Consider the following 18248-nt stretch of genomic DNA (forward strand, 5'->3'; position numbering starts at 1 on the left):
TGACATATGCCAAAGACAGAAATGGAACTGGTCCAATCAATTTTGTCGTCAGATTGAGAAAGCTAAAAAAAATGTCAATAAAGCTGTTTCTGCTTACCTCGGAGACCATAGGATGAGCTCCATCTATAACAACAATCTAAGTTTCCATATGGATGGCATCTACAGAAGTGATGGAGTACACTTCACTGATCAAGGCAACAGAGGGCTCTTTTTAGAACCACCCAAAAACCCAACAAATAACCAAGCTTTTTAAAAAATAAATCTTAATTATTTTTGCTTGGAGCCACGCACCCATCGCGTTCACACTAGGGGGCCGCGCTGAGCGCCCTGCTCGGGTCACGACTCCAAACTTTGGTGAAAGAAAATTTTTCTACTTCCATTAATTTTTATTTGCCCCGGGGACCCCATTCCCTGGGGCATCACCAAATGTTTTTTTTTTTATAAAAAAAAGAGGGGCAGAGTGGCCCCCTTCCAGGGCCATTCTTCCCCCGGGGACCCCATCCCCGGGGTATGGCCACTCATTGGGGACCATTGTGGAGCACCAATGCACCCACGGTCCTGCTGGTTCCCCGCCTCGTGTGGGAGCCGGCATTGCTTTTCCACAAGGGGAGCTGCTGACATGTTGTTCCCCTTGTGGAAAAGCAATCCTGCTTTCCTTCATTACAGCGAAAGCAGGTTTCCCTGCTCTCACTTCATTGAAGCAAAGCAGAGTTTGCTATAGCAGGGTGTGAGCCGCATGACTCCCACCTTGCCATAGCAAACAGCAGGACTTTGCAGGAGCCGGCCCTGATGGGTGGCAGTCCCCAGGGCCACTGTGGGCTCCAGGAGGAGGGCCGCACAGCCCCGCTTCCAACATTTCTGAAGCCCCGGGACTTAAGGGTCCATAACGTTGGCCCCGGCAAATAATTTGCTTAGTGCCCCCGGGACCTGTCCCACCTGAAGTCTTTGAAAAACAAAGCGGGCAAACTCCGCTTGTTTTTTTTTATTTTGATGGCAGGAGTCGCACACCGAGCGCAGCTTTGAATATTCTTTATAAATAATAATACTTGGGAGGCCCTGGGGGTCCTTGTGGGACCCCCTGAACAGGCCTAGGGGGTCAGGGTGTTCCTACCCTGCCCCCTATTCTTATTTTTCATCCTTTTTTCCTCCGTTATCTTCTGACTTGGTAACCGAGTCACAAAATGGCTGCCAACGCTTCCTGGTTTGGAGTGTTGTCAGCCAATCAGAGTGTAGCTTGTGCTTAGGAGCGTGCGCAAACCCTCATTGGTCCTCAGATATTGAAACTTTCTTTCTCTAGTTTCTCAGCAACTACTGAATGGATTTACGCCATTTAACAAAGAGGGCTCTTTCTGAAGCAAGGGCTACCTTGCTGTCACATTTGGTGTAATTCCGTTCTGCAGTTCAGGTAGTAGCTTTGTCTAAAGTTTCCTATGGAGGACAGATATCGAACCCATTCTTTTTCTCATGTCTCAGGAACTAATGAATGGATTTACACCATTTAATGAAAAGGGCTCTTTCTGAACCAAGACCTACCTTCTTGCTAAATTTGGTGTCATTCCGTTCAGCAGTTTGGGCTGCAGCTTTGTCTAAAACTTCCTATGGAAATTAACATGGGGAAAACGCCTTTTGGGACCCCCCTTTTTTCACAGCCCCCTTGATGAATCACCACAAACCTTTCAAGACAGAAGCTGTCCGGAGCTGGAGACTTTTTTTGACAATTTTGCGGAGATACATCAACCGGCGCCAAAGTTAGTGGGAAAAGAAAAAAGCTTTCTTTTCCCACTAACTTTGGCGCCGGTTGATGTATCTCCGCAAAATTGTCAAAAAAAGTCTCCAGCTCCGGACAGCTTCTGTCTTGAAAGGTTTGTGGTGATTCATCAAGGGGGCCGAGAAAAAAGGGGGGTCCCAAAACGCGTTTTTTCCATTCATTTTTCCATAGGGCGGTTGGACTCACTTTTAGCTTGAACGGCTGAATGGATTTGCACGAAACTTGGCAAAATTGTAGGGACTGTTAGCCCGATGTGCCTTTGCTAGGTCTCAATATATGTGCTCCAGTAGTTTTTGAGAAATTAACGTTCAAAACAAGATATATATCTGTAACAGCGCTCCGGGCAGCGATCCGGTCCGCTTACTTTTCGCGAAACGGAACTTTGCGCGCAGAAAGCTGATTGGCTCTCCGGTGTCTGTCAACATTCTAAACAGTCTGGAGCGGCCGCCATCTTATCTCTCGGTAGGATCGGGAGAGAAGAAGAGGTGAAAAACGAAGGGGGAATTTAATGAAAGGGGGCAAGGTATACCCCTCTTGACCCCCTAGGATTGTTGTTGGGGTTATTAAAGGGTCCCGTGGGGAAAATAAAAAAAAAATGATTTTTCACGGTAGAAGCGCTTCACGGGCCGCGAACTGGGCCGCAAACTGGTAGCGAAACGGGAATTCGCCATTTTGTGCTTCGTTTTAATTGTTTAGAGACAAAAATTATCGCCGCACATTGGCCACAATGCATGAATATCGCTGAAAAGTCAGCGATATTCATGCATTATCCAGCAAATGCTCTAAGCCATGTTATCCACCTTCCATTGGATAACAGAAAGCTGATTGGCTCTCCGGTGTCTGTCAACATTCTAAACAGTCCGGAGCGGCCGCCATCTTATCTCTCGGTAGGATCGAGAGAGAAGAAGAGGTGAAAAACGAAGGGGGAATTTATTGAAAGGGGGCAAGGTATACCCCTCTTGACCCCCTAGGAATGTTGTTGGGGTTATTAAAGGGTCCCGTGGGGAAAATAAAAAAAAAATGATTTTTCACGGTAGAAGCGCTTCACGGGCCGCGAACTGGGCCGCAAACTGGTGGCGAAACGGGAATTCGCCATTTTGTGCTTCGTTTTAATTGTTTAGAGACAAAAATTATCGCCGCACATCGGCCACAATGCATGAATATCGCTGAAAAGTCAGCGATATTCATGCATTATCCAGCAAATGCTCTTAGCCATGTTATCCACCTTCCATTGGATAACATGGCTAAAAACTGCTCTGTGCGTGAGCTTTTTTTTTTTTTTTTGCTACGTGACGTTTGTTAACGTTCGATTCGATGGAAATCAGGAAGTGTTGACCACCATTTTGTCACTGCGAGTAAATATTTTGTTATAAATGAATCCTTATTGATAAACATTGTCTGCGCCATCTTGCGTTTTTGTCCAATGCCACAATTTTGTCGTGCACGGCAGCCATTTTAGATGCCTTGACCAGGGCCACTCTCTGCACGCCGCCGATCCTCAGCATGGCTCCCCACCCTCGCAAGCATCTCCCCCACGCACTGGTCACTCCCGCTGTTTCTCTCATGCATGGGCCATATACTTCCCCCCATCTGCGCTGCTCTTCTCTGAGAATCACACCCTGTGCCCGCCCGACACCTCCCTTTCACCCTATTCACTACCGCACCCTCTGACACTCCTCTTCCTCTGTGTCCGATTGTCCAGGCCGGACCTAGGCTATCACCTAGCCTTCGGATGTAGTTTATGGCCCCAGCTGTAGAGTATCCAGACATGCCAACCCTCCCGATTCAGGCGTGAGACTACTGATTTCAGTGCTAGTCTCCCGCCTCCCGATTCCTGCAAGCCAAAACCCGGGGGCATATTACCAACAACTAGCGATAATTTTTGTCTCTAACTTGTTTAGAGACAAAAATTATCGCCGCACATCGGCGAATTTTATCGCACATAAACCTCGCTATTAGCAAGGTTTATCGCAAATGCGATAAAAAACGGCCGCAATGCATGAATATCGTTGAAAAGTCAGCGATATTCATGCATTATCCAGCAAATGCTCTTAGCCATGTTATCCACTTCCCATTGGATAACATGGCTAAAACTGCTCAGGGCAGATGTTAGGGTTTGGAGATATTCGCGCTTAGCGCGAATATCTCCAAAAGTTGGTAATAGGAGATAGCGATGGTTAGGGACTGTTTCCAGTCGCTAAAATCTTGGCAGGCCCACTTTGCATGTCATTAGTGATAAATATCACTGATATGCAAAGCGGGGCCCAAGATGGTCGCTATCTCCTTTTAGCTGTCACTAACTGGTGTTAGCGACAGCTTGGTAATAGGGAGATAATTTTATCTCTTTTTTTTTTGGCTTTTAAAGCCAAAAAAGCGGAAATAACCCCCCTTGATAATATGCCCCATGATTTCTCGGGGGTTTCAGCTGACAGGGCTTGGTATTGTGTTACGTGCTAATTCTTCCAGGAAACGTCAGAGGGTCGATGCAGGGGTTCTAGAAGGGGTGATAAACCATTTAAGCCTCATGAACAAGCGCATGGTCTTTTAAAGATTTGTGAAGTACTCGGGGCGGCGGTGTGTGTGTGCCTTCTTTCAGGAGCGGGCGGGGGGGGCACTGCCACCAACTTGCCAGGCCAGGCAGTGTTCAACACGTGCATCACTCTTTCTCTGCCTGCTATTGCGCTCCATGCTTCGGAAAGGTAAGAAAAAGAACGTGCATTTGAGTTTGAAATGTCCGATCTTGTAGCAGTACACTTGCAAAGCCCACACATGACAATAACCCGATTCAAGGCCCCATTCACTCGATTTTTTAAAGATATATAGCACTCCAACAAAGTTAGATTTTAAAACTTTATTAACATTTAACTATAATGAACGGAACAAAAACTGTAAAAACATTTAAACATTTTTCACCCAAAAAAGCAACAATGGTCAGAAGCTGTCTTTTGTGCGAATAGTCCCAAGGCAGCACAACGTGCAGAGTTCTGGACGGCACCCAGGTGATGTCGCCTGGGTGCCGCACTGGTTTTGGGATCCTACAATGCTGCTCCGAAAATTGGCGTGGGGCGTCCCGGGTGGGGCGGGGGGAGGCCTCGTCAGTAGCGGTCTGTTGTGCGAATAGTCCCAAGGCAGCACAACGCGCTGAGATGTTGATGGCACCCAGGTGATGTCCAGTAAACTTCCGCACTGGTTTTGGTATCCTACAATGCTGCTCCGAAAATTTGCGTGCGGCGGCCCGGGGGTGGGGGGGCGTGGGGGAGGCGGCGTGAACAGGCCTCCCCAGGTGGCGGCCATCCAGCTGAGTTGCGCCCGCTCTTGCGGCTACAGCGTCTCGCTCACCATGTTGTTGAGTTGCTCCCACTCTTGCAGTGCAGCGATAGGCGCCTGCCACATGACTCTTAAAATGGCGGACGGTTCTTCGGTTTTGGGCCTGGTCCACTGAAATGGCCCTGGGACACCTTGGAACTCGGACGCTTGCCTGCTAGGGCTTGGGCTCCATTCTCGAAAAGCGTCCCAACAGCCGTGAAGATTCTACAAAAGTCTTAGGGGCCCCCGACTCCCGCAGGCTTCCGGTGGGGAGCGGCTGCCATGATTGCTCGCGGAATGACCACGACGGAGCCACGAGATGGTGGTGCTCTCATGCTGACGCCAGCTTCAGTCTGAATGATCCAGAAACAAGGTGGGGCTTTCATCGTTTGGGAAAAAAAAATGTTCTAAACCAATGAAAAGTGTTATTTTTAGGTCATATGACCAAGCCTTCCATCTTTAGGAAACCAAAAGTAAAATGATCCAATGAAAAGTTTTATAAACAAGTCACATGACCTGTTATGCGGCATAGGGCTACAAAAAGCGTAGAAAATCCGTTGGCACGTGAGGCGGCGTCAGTAGCGGACCGATGTGCGAATAGGCCGAAGGCAGCACAACGCGCCGAGATCCGGATGGCACCGAGTTAGTGTCCAGCAAGTTGCTGCACTGGTGTGGCTATCCTACAATGCTGCGCCGAAAGACGGCGTGTCCAGCTGAGTTGCGGTCACTCTTGCGGTACAGTGACTCGAACGCGCCGAGATCCGGATGGCACCGAGGTGGTGTCCAGCAAATTGCCGCACTGGTGTGGCCATCCTACAATGCTGCGCCGAAAGACGGCGTGTCCAGCTGAGTTGCGGTCACTCTTGCGGTACAGTGACTCGAACGCGCCGAGATCCGGATGGCACCGAGGTGGTGTCCAGCAAGTTGCCGCACTGGTGTGGCCATCCTACAATGCTGCGCCGAAAGTCGGCGTGGGGTGCCCCCTTGGCTTATGAGGTGATGTCAGTAGTGGACCGATGTGTGAATAGGTCGGAACCAGCACAAGGCGCCAAGATCCGAATGGCAAGTCCTGGATGTTGAGTGCCTCAGTTGAGATTTCTGAGCAGTGCTTGTAAGACTGTCTGAAGCTTATGTGCACCTGCTGCAGCTTCACTATTGCCCTGGTGTGGCCAAAGGTCGCACATGACATAGGCGGCCGGCTCCCGAGGTCCGGCGGAACTTTTTTCCTTTTCCTTTCTGCTTCTTTTCCTACAATCCGTTTCATCTGAAGACACGACCAGGTCCCTGAATGTGTGCAGGGGGACGCTATTGATTGAATGAAAATGGCGGCTTGACACAAAGCTGACTCAAGCGTTGCTGTTGATGCTATACAGACAAAAATTGGTTTTCAGTTTGTACATTCTTCAGGATTTTTTTTTCTATCCAAGTCTGATTGAGAGTTTGTAAAAAAAGTCTTCAGATTTTCCACATACTACTCTTCAACATTCTTCCTAAATGTAACAATGTGAAACTCACTAGGAGAACGGCTGTTTCTGTTTCCTTTCAAAATGCTGCCAACAATATTTTCTAAATGGAAGACACCATCTTGTAGCATAAAGGGCCGAAAGGGGTTCTGGTCTGGCCGATGGTTGGTGGAGACATTTTGACTATATCTTGGACCTGCCCGGCCTCGCACAAAATGGCGCCGGTATAAATGGGACTCGTAACTCCTTGCCCGCAAATGTATATCTAGAAAATGTTATTGTAAGTGGCCCTGTCGTATTTTAATTACAAAATGTACGTCCACCGATTCCGCAACTGTTAGACACCTTTGTTCTTGCAACCTAATGGCCCGCTCGTTACGTTCCTCTACAGTGTAAATGTCTCCTCATCATATACGATTTCAGTTTGCTCCGTGGCCGGCCCACGTGGTTATAGGCCCGTATTTGTATACTGACATTTTCACAATAAAGGTTTTTAAAACAAAACACGGTAGTAGTAATTATATTGGTAAAGTTTTTACTTTTAGTCACTGTTTTCGAATCAGTAAAAGGCAAGTGAAATAAAGCAGTCCAATTACATGACGGATAAAAGGTATAATATGTAGGAACGCAGTAAAGATAAATGGTCAAGGGCAGTTGTGTTTTTCATTTCTGCAACATAAAGTGATCGATAAGAATCTGATAATCAGGCGTATCGGCGAAGAAGACAGCAGGCCGAGTCTCTTTTACTCAACGGCTCCGTCATGGAACGAAGCAACGCCCTTTTTCTCGAAAAAGGAATATATTTTACTTGCAGGACAGTTGTAAATTTTCCGGGAAAGTACATTAGACTGGAATATTATAACATATATGTTTTAAAAAAAATAATGTTCGAAAACAATAAAAAGCGTAATTTTTAGGTCATATGACCAAGCTTTTCATCATTAAAATAACAAAAGCAAAATGAACCAATGAAAAGTTTTATTAACAAGTCACATGACCTGTTATGCTTACGTTACGCGCTGCGCGCCGCGCCTCGGATCACTTCCGGGTGCGCTAACGCGGCGTGTCATATAACGCATTACGCGACAACGTAGGTCAAGAATATAGTCAAAATGTCTCCACCAACCAGCGTTCGGAACACAACCCCTTTCAGCAGTCCAAAAAGTTCTGTTAAATGACAACAGAGGGGACAGGCAAGAAGAACCATCAGTCAAAGAGGGGAGGGCAAGTTCTTCTCTTCCGGGTCATGTTGGGGCGCTACCGGAACTGATCGAATTGGTAGTCTAAAGTGTTTCTGGATGTTTCAGACTAAAGCTGGCGTCAGCATGAGAGCACTACCATCTCGTAGCTCCGTCGTGGCCATTCCACGAGCAATCATGGCAGCCGCTCCCCACCAGAAGCCTGCTGGAGTCGGAGGCCCCCAAGACTTTTGTAGAATCTTCACGGCTGAGGGGACGCTTTCGAGAATGGGACCCAAGCCCTATCAGGGAAGCGTCCGAGTTCAAAGGTGTCCCAGGGCCATTTTAGTGGACCAGGCCCAAAACCGAAGAGCCGGCCGCCATTTTGAGAGTCCTGTGGCAGCCGCCTATCGCTGCACCGCAAGAGCGGGAGCAACTCAACTACATGATGAGCGAGACGCTGTAGTCGCAAGAGCGGGCGGTAAACAGCAGAATGGCGGAAGAGGCACAGTGTAGCAAAAGCGGGCGGAATGGCAACTGAAACGGTAAAGGGGCGCCCCACTACAGCGTGTCTTCAGGTCAAACGGATTGTGGGACAAGGTCCAGAATTGAAGAGTCATCAAAAGGCAAAAAGTTCCGCCGGACCCGGGGAGCCGGCCGCTTATGTCGGGGGCGATCTCAGGCTACACCAGTGCTATAAGACTTGGGGAGGGTGTCGGAGCCAAGCGTCTTCTCCGAGTCCATGGCCATCACACCACCCCTCAGGGGCCTCCGTCAAGCTGTTTAGGAAGGTAACATATCACATTGTTTTCTAATGCAGTCAGGTCCACAAACGACACTCACTTACTTTGAGAATAGTGAAGCTGCAGTAGGTGGAAATAAGCTTCAGACAGTGTTACAAGCACTGCTCAGAACTCTTAACTATGGCACCCAACATCCAGAACTTATGCCATTTGAGAATGGCAGTGACATTGAAGCAACTCAGGGACCAAAACCATTAACGTACTTTCACGTATGAAAAACTTACTTGGGGAGGGGGCAGGAGCGAAGCGCCCCCTCCCAGTCCGCGCCACCACACCGTATGTTGAAAATCTGAAGCCATCGTTCTACAAAGTCAACCAACCTTGGATTGAAAAATCTAGAAAAATGTACAAACTGAAAACCAGTTTTGGTCTGCATAGCATCAGTAGCAACGCTTGCTATCAGAGTGCATGAGTTTCATGCTCGATCGATTGAGCTAGCCGGATCGGGCAATAAAAAGTATAAAATAGTTATGTAAATAGTTATTTAATAAAATGTTTTACCCTGTTTCTTTGCTGGTGTGTTGTCTATATTTTTAATATTTGCATAGGGTTTGTCGTTATTTTGGGCGGGGTGGGTGACGGAGTCGAGCTGTCTTGCAGCCCTCATGGTGTGGAGCTCAGTTCATCTCACTATTTTCGTATTTCTCATGAAGGGTTGTTCCTAATATTTCTATTTTAGCGATGTCAAAAAGAGATCCAATTAGTGGCCTACTGATTTTGCTCGATTACTTTTATTTTTTTACACGATTTTTCACTATCTGCAAAGACTAAACAGAGTATTGCGACTTTGTGCTTGTTTGTAAATAGAGAATGATCCAAAGAGAACCAATTCTAAAACAGTAAATGCTTGGATAACAATCAATCAAATGGAGAGACAAGCAGGCACGACGGATTACAACGGGGGCAAAGGCCTGCGTTAACTACCGTCCACTATCTGCAAAGAGAGAGTACTACTAAGAGAAAAGAGGGGAGGGGGGGGGGGGCAGCGTTCAAAGCACATCAGCGTGCATAAATGCGAAAATGTTTTTATCTATCACGTACTTGACATTTTAAAGCTTTTCATATTTGCTATTAAAAAACCAATGAAATTCACAGAAAAAACCATAGGTTATAGTGGATATATAGTTAGGAATTTGCATTTACAAAACCTTGAAAATTCAATGAAAAAACCATTGCTTTTAGGCCATATATAGTTAGGGATTTGCATTTACAAAACCTTATTTTACTCGCATAAAACCATTGAAATTCCATATATAGTTATAAGCGCTAACTATATATCGCGCACCCGCAATCCACTGCTGATGATGTCACATATTACATCATTCATGACATGGTTAGTGACATCACTGATGACATCACTGATGACATCTCAAATGACATCACTGATGACATCACTGAAAACATCTCATTTGACATGACTGATAACATCACTGATGATATCATTCATGTGATAATACCATGAACCTCTTCAGACTCTAATATAACCTTAGATACAATCAGTGTAAACAGACAGTCACAGACTGCCACTCATCCATGGAGTTACTCACACACCTAGTCAGTTATGCCAAAAATCAATCACACCTCCATTTTCTCAACTATACAGTTATATACACTTATTCAAACATATACTAACACATATTTACTTTACTCCCTGATACAAGTTCACAATGATCCATACAGCCACTCACACATTCACTGGCTCTTATGCACAGTTATTTATATATGTCAACTCTCACATGTACTGTGTTTTACATATGTACTTACTTTGACATGTAGCACTGAGATATCCATTCACTCACCAATACACTCATGCACACAGTCAACCGCCCATACAGCTGTTTCCACATGCACTTTTGAACCCATACATCTAGTGAATCAACTGCTCACCCATCTATGCACAGAGTCATACACCTCCCAGCCACCCACACACACACTCAGTCTCCCATACAAATACTTGGGCAACCAATCAATAACCCATATAGTTACTCATATAGCTACTGATCAACACATGCAGCAGTTTACAGAACAACATACATAATGATGCACAAATTAAGACAGTTTAGTCACTAACCCATGCACTCAGTGAGACACATTTAATCACTCACTCATACAGTCAGTCATGCACCTACTAAATCCTTCATCCAGACACTTATACATACACTCATTCTTCAATATGTAAGACATATTTTTACTTTACAGAAACATACAGTCACTGGATGTTGTCATCAGTGATGTCATCAGTGATGTCATTTGAGATGTCATCAGTGATGTCATCAGTGATGTCACTAACCATGTCATGAATGATGTAATATGTGACATCATCAGCAGTGGATTGCGGGTGCGCGATATATAGTTAGCGCTTATAACTATATATGGAATTTCAATGGTTTTATGCGAGTAAAATAAGGTTTTGTAAATGCAAATCCCTAACTATATATGGCCTAAAACCAATGGTTTTTTCATTGAATATGTATATATATATATATATATATATATATATATATATATATATATATATATATATATATATATATATATATATATATATATATATATATATATATATATATATATATATATATATATATATCTTGGAAACACACTCCACAAGGCTGCAGGTTTCCAACCTTTTTATTTCGCAAGCTGCGCACTACAGCTGTTGTGGTAGAAAGTCCCGACGTGTTTTAAAGCTCACGCTTCTTTCTCAAGACGACAATTGCTGAAATTGACGAAAAGCTGCAGCTATTTTTATCCATTGCGCATGCGCTCCCCAGTGAGCGACATGCTGGTAGTTGCAGTACATTGATTCCCCTTTGGTGGAGTCCGTTAATTTCAGCCCAATTTCTGTTGTCTTTAAAATGTTCAATACCCTCAAGTGGGTTACAGACGTAGTGCTCAGCTTGATTCTCTGGCTTCCTACCGCTGACAGTAACTGCCTGATGACAGTCACATAAACCTCCTTTCTCATTCCCAGCGGGCAGTGCGTTTCCCGGGGCTGAGGCCGCCGCGTCAAAACATGTCCCAAAGATGCCTCTGATCTTGAAAATGCACTCCACAAGGCTGCAGGTCTCCAACCTGTATATTTTGCAAGCTGCGCACTACAGCTGCTGTGGTAGAAAGTCCTGACGCGTTTCGAAGCTCGCTCATTGTGTATATTTATATAGTTTGTCCCATGTATGGATTATTTGGTGGCTCAGCAGTGTACTGTTCAGAAAAAAGCATCCCCACATTCTGTGCACTCATACGATGTCTCACCAGTGTGGATTCTTTGGTGTACAAACACATTATAAGAATCTTTTATAGCGTTCTGTACACTGTAAAGGTTTAGCACCAGGATGAATTCTATGATATCTTAACAGTGTTCCCGTTTGCAGCAAAGCTTTTCCTACATTCATTACACTAATAGTGTTTCTCACCAGTGTGGATTTTTGATATTTTAAGAAACCGGATTTATGAATAAGGCCTTTCCCACATTCAGTACACGGATAGTGCTTCTCACCATTATGGAATTTCTTATGCCTCACTAATGTTCCCTTCAAAATGAATCTTTTTCCACATTCTGTCCAGTTGTAGGGTTTCTCACCAGTCTAGTCTCTATGATGTATCAACAAGGTCTCTCACCAGTATAAATACTCGATGATTCACTAATCTCTGCTTTTCACTGAAGCGTTTTCCACATTCTGTGCACCAATAGAGTTACTCACTAGTATGGCATCTTTGATTTATCAGCAGTCCTCTTCTTCACAACAAAGCTTTTCTCACATTTTAGTGTTTTTCACTAGTATGGACTGATGCTTCACCAGTTCTCCCCTCTCAATAAATCTGTTTCCACATTCTGCACTGTCATAGGGTTTTTCACCAGTATGGATTCTCTGATGCACCAAAAGCCTTCTCTTATTAGTGAAGCTTTCCTCGCATTCTGTAAATGGATATGGTTTCTCACCAGTAGGATTCTCTGATGTACCAAGAAATTGTATGCGTTAACAAATCTTTCCCCCCCCCTCAGTCTGCACACTGAAAAGATTTTTCACTGGTATGAATTTTCTGATGACCCAACAGTGTGCTCTTTCGAGTGAAGCTTTTTTTGCATACTGTACTGTGGTAGGGTTTCTCACCAGTATGGATTCTCTGATGCTGCACCAAGTTGTACTTCAAACTGAAGCTTTTATCACATTCAGAACAGTGGTAGGGTTTCTCACCAATATGGATTCTCTGATGTACCAAAAGCCTTCGCTTCAAAGTGAACTTTTTCCCACTTTCGGTACATTGATAGGGTTTTTCACCAGTATGGATTCTCTGATGATTCACCAGCCCATGCATCTTACTGAAGTTTTTTCCACATTCAGCGCAGTTGTAGGGTTTCTCACCAGTATGGCTTTTGCGATGATGATGCAGGCTGTTCTTCACAATGAATCTTTTCCGAAATTCTGTACACTGATAGGGTTTCTCACCAGTGTCGATTCTTTGATGAATCAAAAGACTTTTCATCTCAGTGAAGCTCTTCCCACATTCTGAGCAATGATAGCGATTCTCACCAGTATCGATTCTGTGATGTGCCAACAAATTGTATCTATTAACAAAGCTTTTGTCACATTCTGTACATTGATAGGGTTTCTCACCAGTATGGATTTTCTGATGTGCAAGCAGTACGCTTGCTTGAGTGAAGCTTCTCCCACATTCTGTACACTGAAAGGGTTTCTCACCAGTATGGATTCTCTGATGCTGCACAAGGTTGCCCTTTACACTGAAACGTTTGTCTCATTCTGTACAGTGGTAGGGTTTCTCACCAGTATGGATTCTCTGATGCTTCACCAAGGTGCACTTCATAATGAAGCTTTTCCCACATTCAGCACAGTGGTAGGGTTTCTCACCAGTATGGATTCTCTGATGCTTTTCCCAGGTGTACTTCATAATGAAGGTTTTCCCACATTCAGCACAGTGGTAGGGTTTCTCAGCAGTATGGATTTTCTGATGTACAAGCAGTACGCTTGCTTGAGTGAAGCTTCTCCCACATTCTGTACACTGAAAGGGTTTCTCATCAGTATGGATTCTCTGATGCCGCACCAGGTGGGACTTCACACTGAAGCTTTTGTCACATTCAGCACAGTGGTAGGGTTTCTCACCAGTATGGATTCTCTGATGTACTAAAAGTGTTCCCTTCTGAGGGAACTTTTTCCCACATTCTGTACACTGATAGGGTTTCTCACCAATATGGATTCTCTGATGCTGCACAAGGTTGCCCTTTACACTGAAACGTTTGTCTGATTCTGTACAGTGGTAGGGTTTCTCACCAGTATGGATTCTCTGATGCTTCACCAAGGTGCACTTCATAATGAAGCTTTTCCCACATTCAGCACAGTGGTAGGGTTTCTCACCAGTATGGATTATCTGATGCTTCTCCCAAGTGTACTTCATAATGAAGCTTTTCCCACATTCAGCACAGTGGTAGGGTTTCTCAGCAGTATGGATTCTCTGATGTACAAGCAGTGCACTTGGCCGAGTGAAGCTACTTCCACATTCTGTACATTGAAAGGGTCTCTCACTAGTATGGATTTTCTGATGATTCACCAGACTTTGCTGCTCATTGATGCTTTCTCCACATTCAGTGTATTTGCAGAGGTTCTCATTAGTATGTCTTCTCTGATGTATGATTAGTGTGCTTCCCTGAGTGAAGTGTTCCCCACATTCTGTGCACCAACAGGGTTTCTCATCAGGGAGGAAACTTTGGAGACTTAACATATTTGTCTTACGACTGAAGCCTCTCCAGATTTAGTACAGATAGGGTTTCTCACCAGCATGTTTTCTCTGATATAACAGTGTGCTCTTCCCAGCAAAGTGTTCTACTGATAAGGTTTCTCACCTCAATGAATTTTCTGATGCTCTTTGGCTCAGTGAAACTTTTCTCACATTCCATACACTGGTAGGACATATCCTCAGAACAAACATTTTGATGTTTGTGCAGCAAAGAGCCAGTAGTGCAGCTTTTCTCACGTTATGTACACTGCTGTGTCTCCGAATACGCATTCTCTGGTAATTCACTTGATTTCTTTGGTGAGCGAAGCTCTTCTAATCCTGCTTACAATAGTATGTTTTCTCCAGAGTATGGATATTCTGATGCTTGCCTTAATTTGACATTAGAATGAAATTGTCACACTCTGCGCACCTCTATGCTTCCGTCTCATATGGATCCTCTAATGCATGTACAGATATGAGCTCTGAGTGAGGCTTTTCTTGGACTCTGTACACAAATATGGTTTATCGCCAGAACACAAACTCTGCGGTACATATAGATAAAAGCTCTAAGTAAACATTTCTCACCCCGTAGACTTATAAAGATTATTCATGGTATGGAGCTTCACACTGTCCACAAAGATCAGCTCTGTATGATGTTCTTGCTCAAGCTAGTTCATTGTTTTACCCCAGAACATTTTGTAGAATGTGTATACATCGCAAGCTTCCATGTAGATGTTTTCACAGACTCTTCACACTGATATAATTTTTTCTTCTGGTGATGCTGCTCCGGACTTTTTTGGTGCAGGGGAACTGCAGGTCTGTTCATCAGCTCCTTCGGTTCTGATTACCGCACGTCACGATTCTCGAATTCTGGCTTGCATTTACTTCTTTCTTCTTACCAATGTACGTACCATCCTGTAACCACATAATGTATTAAACCTTTAATTTTTTGTTCTTGCTCAAAATGCTATAAATATAAATGCCAAAGGTAAAACATAATTAAAACACTTAGCAATGTATAAAGAACATAATTAATCTCTTAGCAACATCTTCTAATATAATGCCCCCTGCTGTTCTCCTAATGTTTATTTTACATTGTTACATAAAGATAATGTTTAAGTAACACATGCTTGGTTGGACCCCTTAAAAGAAAATACAATTAATAATCAGAAGCAATTATTATTAAAATTGTGTACCTGTTGCTGTGACGAGCCATATAGCTGGCTGTGCTGGGACAGGACCTCATATGTAAGTAATTCCAACTCCTCAGGTATGAAGTTGTGGGCCCTGTCTCCAGTATTGTCCGCCATGGTTGCTCCCTGAGTTAGTAGAGCAGCAAAATTGTAGGTGCTCTGTACACTACTAAGGTTAAGAGGTTAGTGCAAAACCATTAAAGAAACATGAATGTCAGTGTAAAGTAGACATCTGTCAACAGATGCCTTCCCCAACCTTTGGATAGTCTCTTATACATCAGCCCTATGGGTGTGCCCAACGTTTACTGATGGAACACCTAGGGTTACACAATTTCTGTCTGTGATTATGGAGAAGTCAGGCAGCCGCTATTTTGGGATAGACCACATTTAAGTTTCTCATAAAAGCATGCAAGATACACCTAAAATGGTTGTTAATATGTCAGAAACACTGTAAACAGCATAAACATTGTAGTTATATTAGTTAAATGTGTATATACAGAACAGTGGTAGTATACATTAAACCTATATTTTACAGGGTTCAATGAAAAACTCAATTGACGTATTTCAAATTTAATTTATTTTTAAACAAATAAGGTTATACATAGTTGCAAAATATCCCTGATCCATGCCTGATGTTCATTTCCAGTGCATTCTGGGAGTTGTAGTCTTCATTGTTACATTGAAATAAAAGTACACTACAAGTTACAGAATATACAATAAGATACCTGTAATGGGTAAGAACATCACCCAAGGAACAGAATAACTACACAGTTATGTATTTATGATAATGCAAGGTGACACAACAATAACTGCATTATTGTCCATAAAGTATAACGTGTGTTGATTGAACATAAAAGTACATATTGATATTAGAAGAAATATTTCATAAATGATTCATTTTTACAGACACATCCTTTATTCAGCAAAGATGGACCTTGGACACAGTGTGCAGGTTCCAGCCTAGAGTTTTATGTTCAGTTTATGAACTTGCCACAATGTAAGAATGAGAAATGTCAATACATAGTGGGAGATTGCAATGAGATGTCACATTCAACTTTCAGTGATGTCCTACAGGAATTACTGACAGTGATAATGACTCACAGGAACAGCTTGATTCAATTTCCCAAGAAATGCAGAAGTAATCAACAATGTGAAGGCTGACTTCTATGCTTTGGGTGACATACCACATTGTTGGGCCATTAATGGAACACACATTGCCTTGCGTCCACCGTACAACAGAGAACAAGTGTATCACAACAGGAAAATATTTCATTCTGTAAATTTGCAAATTGTTTGCATTCCTGATCTGTATATCACAAGCATCAGTGCACGTTTCCCTGGATCACCCATGAATCATTTGTGCTATGTAATAGCAGCATACAACAGCAAATGGCACAACTTGAACATGTGAGGGCCTGGCTTGTTGCTATCTGCTATGTTTCACTGTATGTCACATTGTACAAATGTTGTTCTTTCAAAACTACAATCTCAAATGCTAATCCCACATTATGTTCATGGTTTTTTTCTTAGGAGACTCACTTATCCAAACCAACTGTGGTTGTTACCACCTCTGGGAAATCCAAAAACACTGCAGGAAGTCTGTTTCAATGAAGCACATAGTAGAACTAGAAGACCAGTGGAATGGGCTTTTGGGCTCCTGAAAGGAATATTTGTTGCCTGGGTAAGGCTGGCGGAGCCTTCCTCTATGCACATGATAAGGTGTGTCAAGTAACAATATTATGTTGTATGCTGCACAACAGAGCGCTGCGTCAGAACATTCCTTCCATTCCAGATGTTGGCTGCAACAAGGAGGCCCAGGGTGAAGTTGTTGAATTGCAAAATGAAGATGACAGTGGTGAGGAAGAAGAAAATGATTTGAGACAAGATGTCATTAACAACGTCTACCCATAATGGTAAGTAGAACTACACGTAAAATTTCTACTGATATTTCCATACAGGTGAAAGACTATAGTTTATTTTCATTAAGTAGTAAGTTTAGGTATATGTACACAAAAGGTGGTTATATATGTAAGGTTTTTCAGAGTGTTTGTTGCATGGAAGAGTGGCATACCTTGTATATGTACATTTTATTTTATAAATATCTTATGAGAATGTTCACTTTTTAACTGACAACATTGATGTGATGTCCTTTTGATATTATTTTAGTAGGTGTGTTGCCGATTTATGTTATGTTATGTAAGTCACATCACAATGCCATCTTCACTAGCACAAATCATTGGTGAATTTTGTATTGGGTAAGTTACCTAAAGTGTGATGTACATATGTAGAATATTGCCCACTTTTGTCTGTTTTTGTACTAGTTATTGTTCTTACCATCAATCATGTAGTGACTGCTGACAGAACTGCAATGGGGCAAATACTGATGTCTGTGTGTGTGTCTATATGTGATATTATGTTCAGGCATGTACCTGAAAGCATTATTCACAAAGTGCTGAAAATATTATGAACACAAGATGATGCATTTGATGTATGTAATAAATGTCTTTGTCAGCTCAAATACATCAATGTTTGGTTGTTGTTTTGGATGAGCTAAACCCTCAACATTGAAGGAAATAACATTATTTTTTACTGACATTTTAAAGAATGGTGTATTCATAATTGCTTTATATTATGTAACACAATTGATTTATTTACTTACAGGAGATATTACCAACCCAGGAAATAGCAAAAAACAATGGTTTAACTGTATTCAAATTTAGAATATAATTTGAAAGATAAATATGTTAACAAAGGTGTTACAAAGTAATGTGTATGAAAACTGAATATAAAGAAATAACAAGTAC

General features: G+C 43.1%; 1 pseudogene; it reads right to left on the bottom strand.

Annotated features, from left to right (window-relative positions):
- Positions 1–12520: 12520 nt before the first annotated feature.
- LOC147727651 (uncharacterized) lies at positions 12521–14447 on the bottom strand (annotated as a pseudogene).
- Between the last annotated feature and the right edge of the window lie 3801 nt (positions 14448–18248).

Source organism: Lissotriton vulgaris, chromosome 3_1 (assembly GCF_964263255.1).
Source record: "Lissotriton vulgaris chromosome 3_1, aLisVul1.2, whole genome shotgun sequence".
Lineage (NCBI taxonomy): Eukaryota > Metazoa > Chordata > Amphibia > Caudata > Salamandridae > Lissotriton > Lissotriton vulgaris.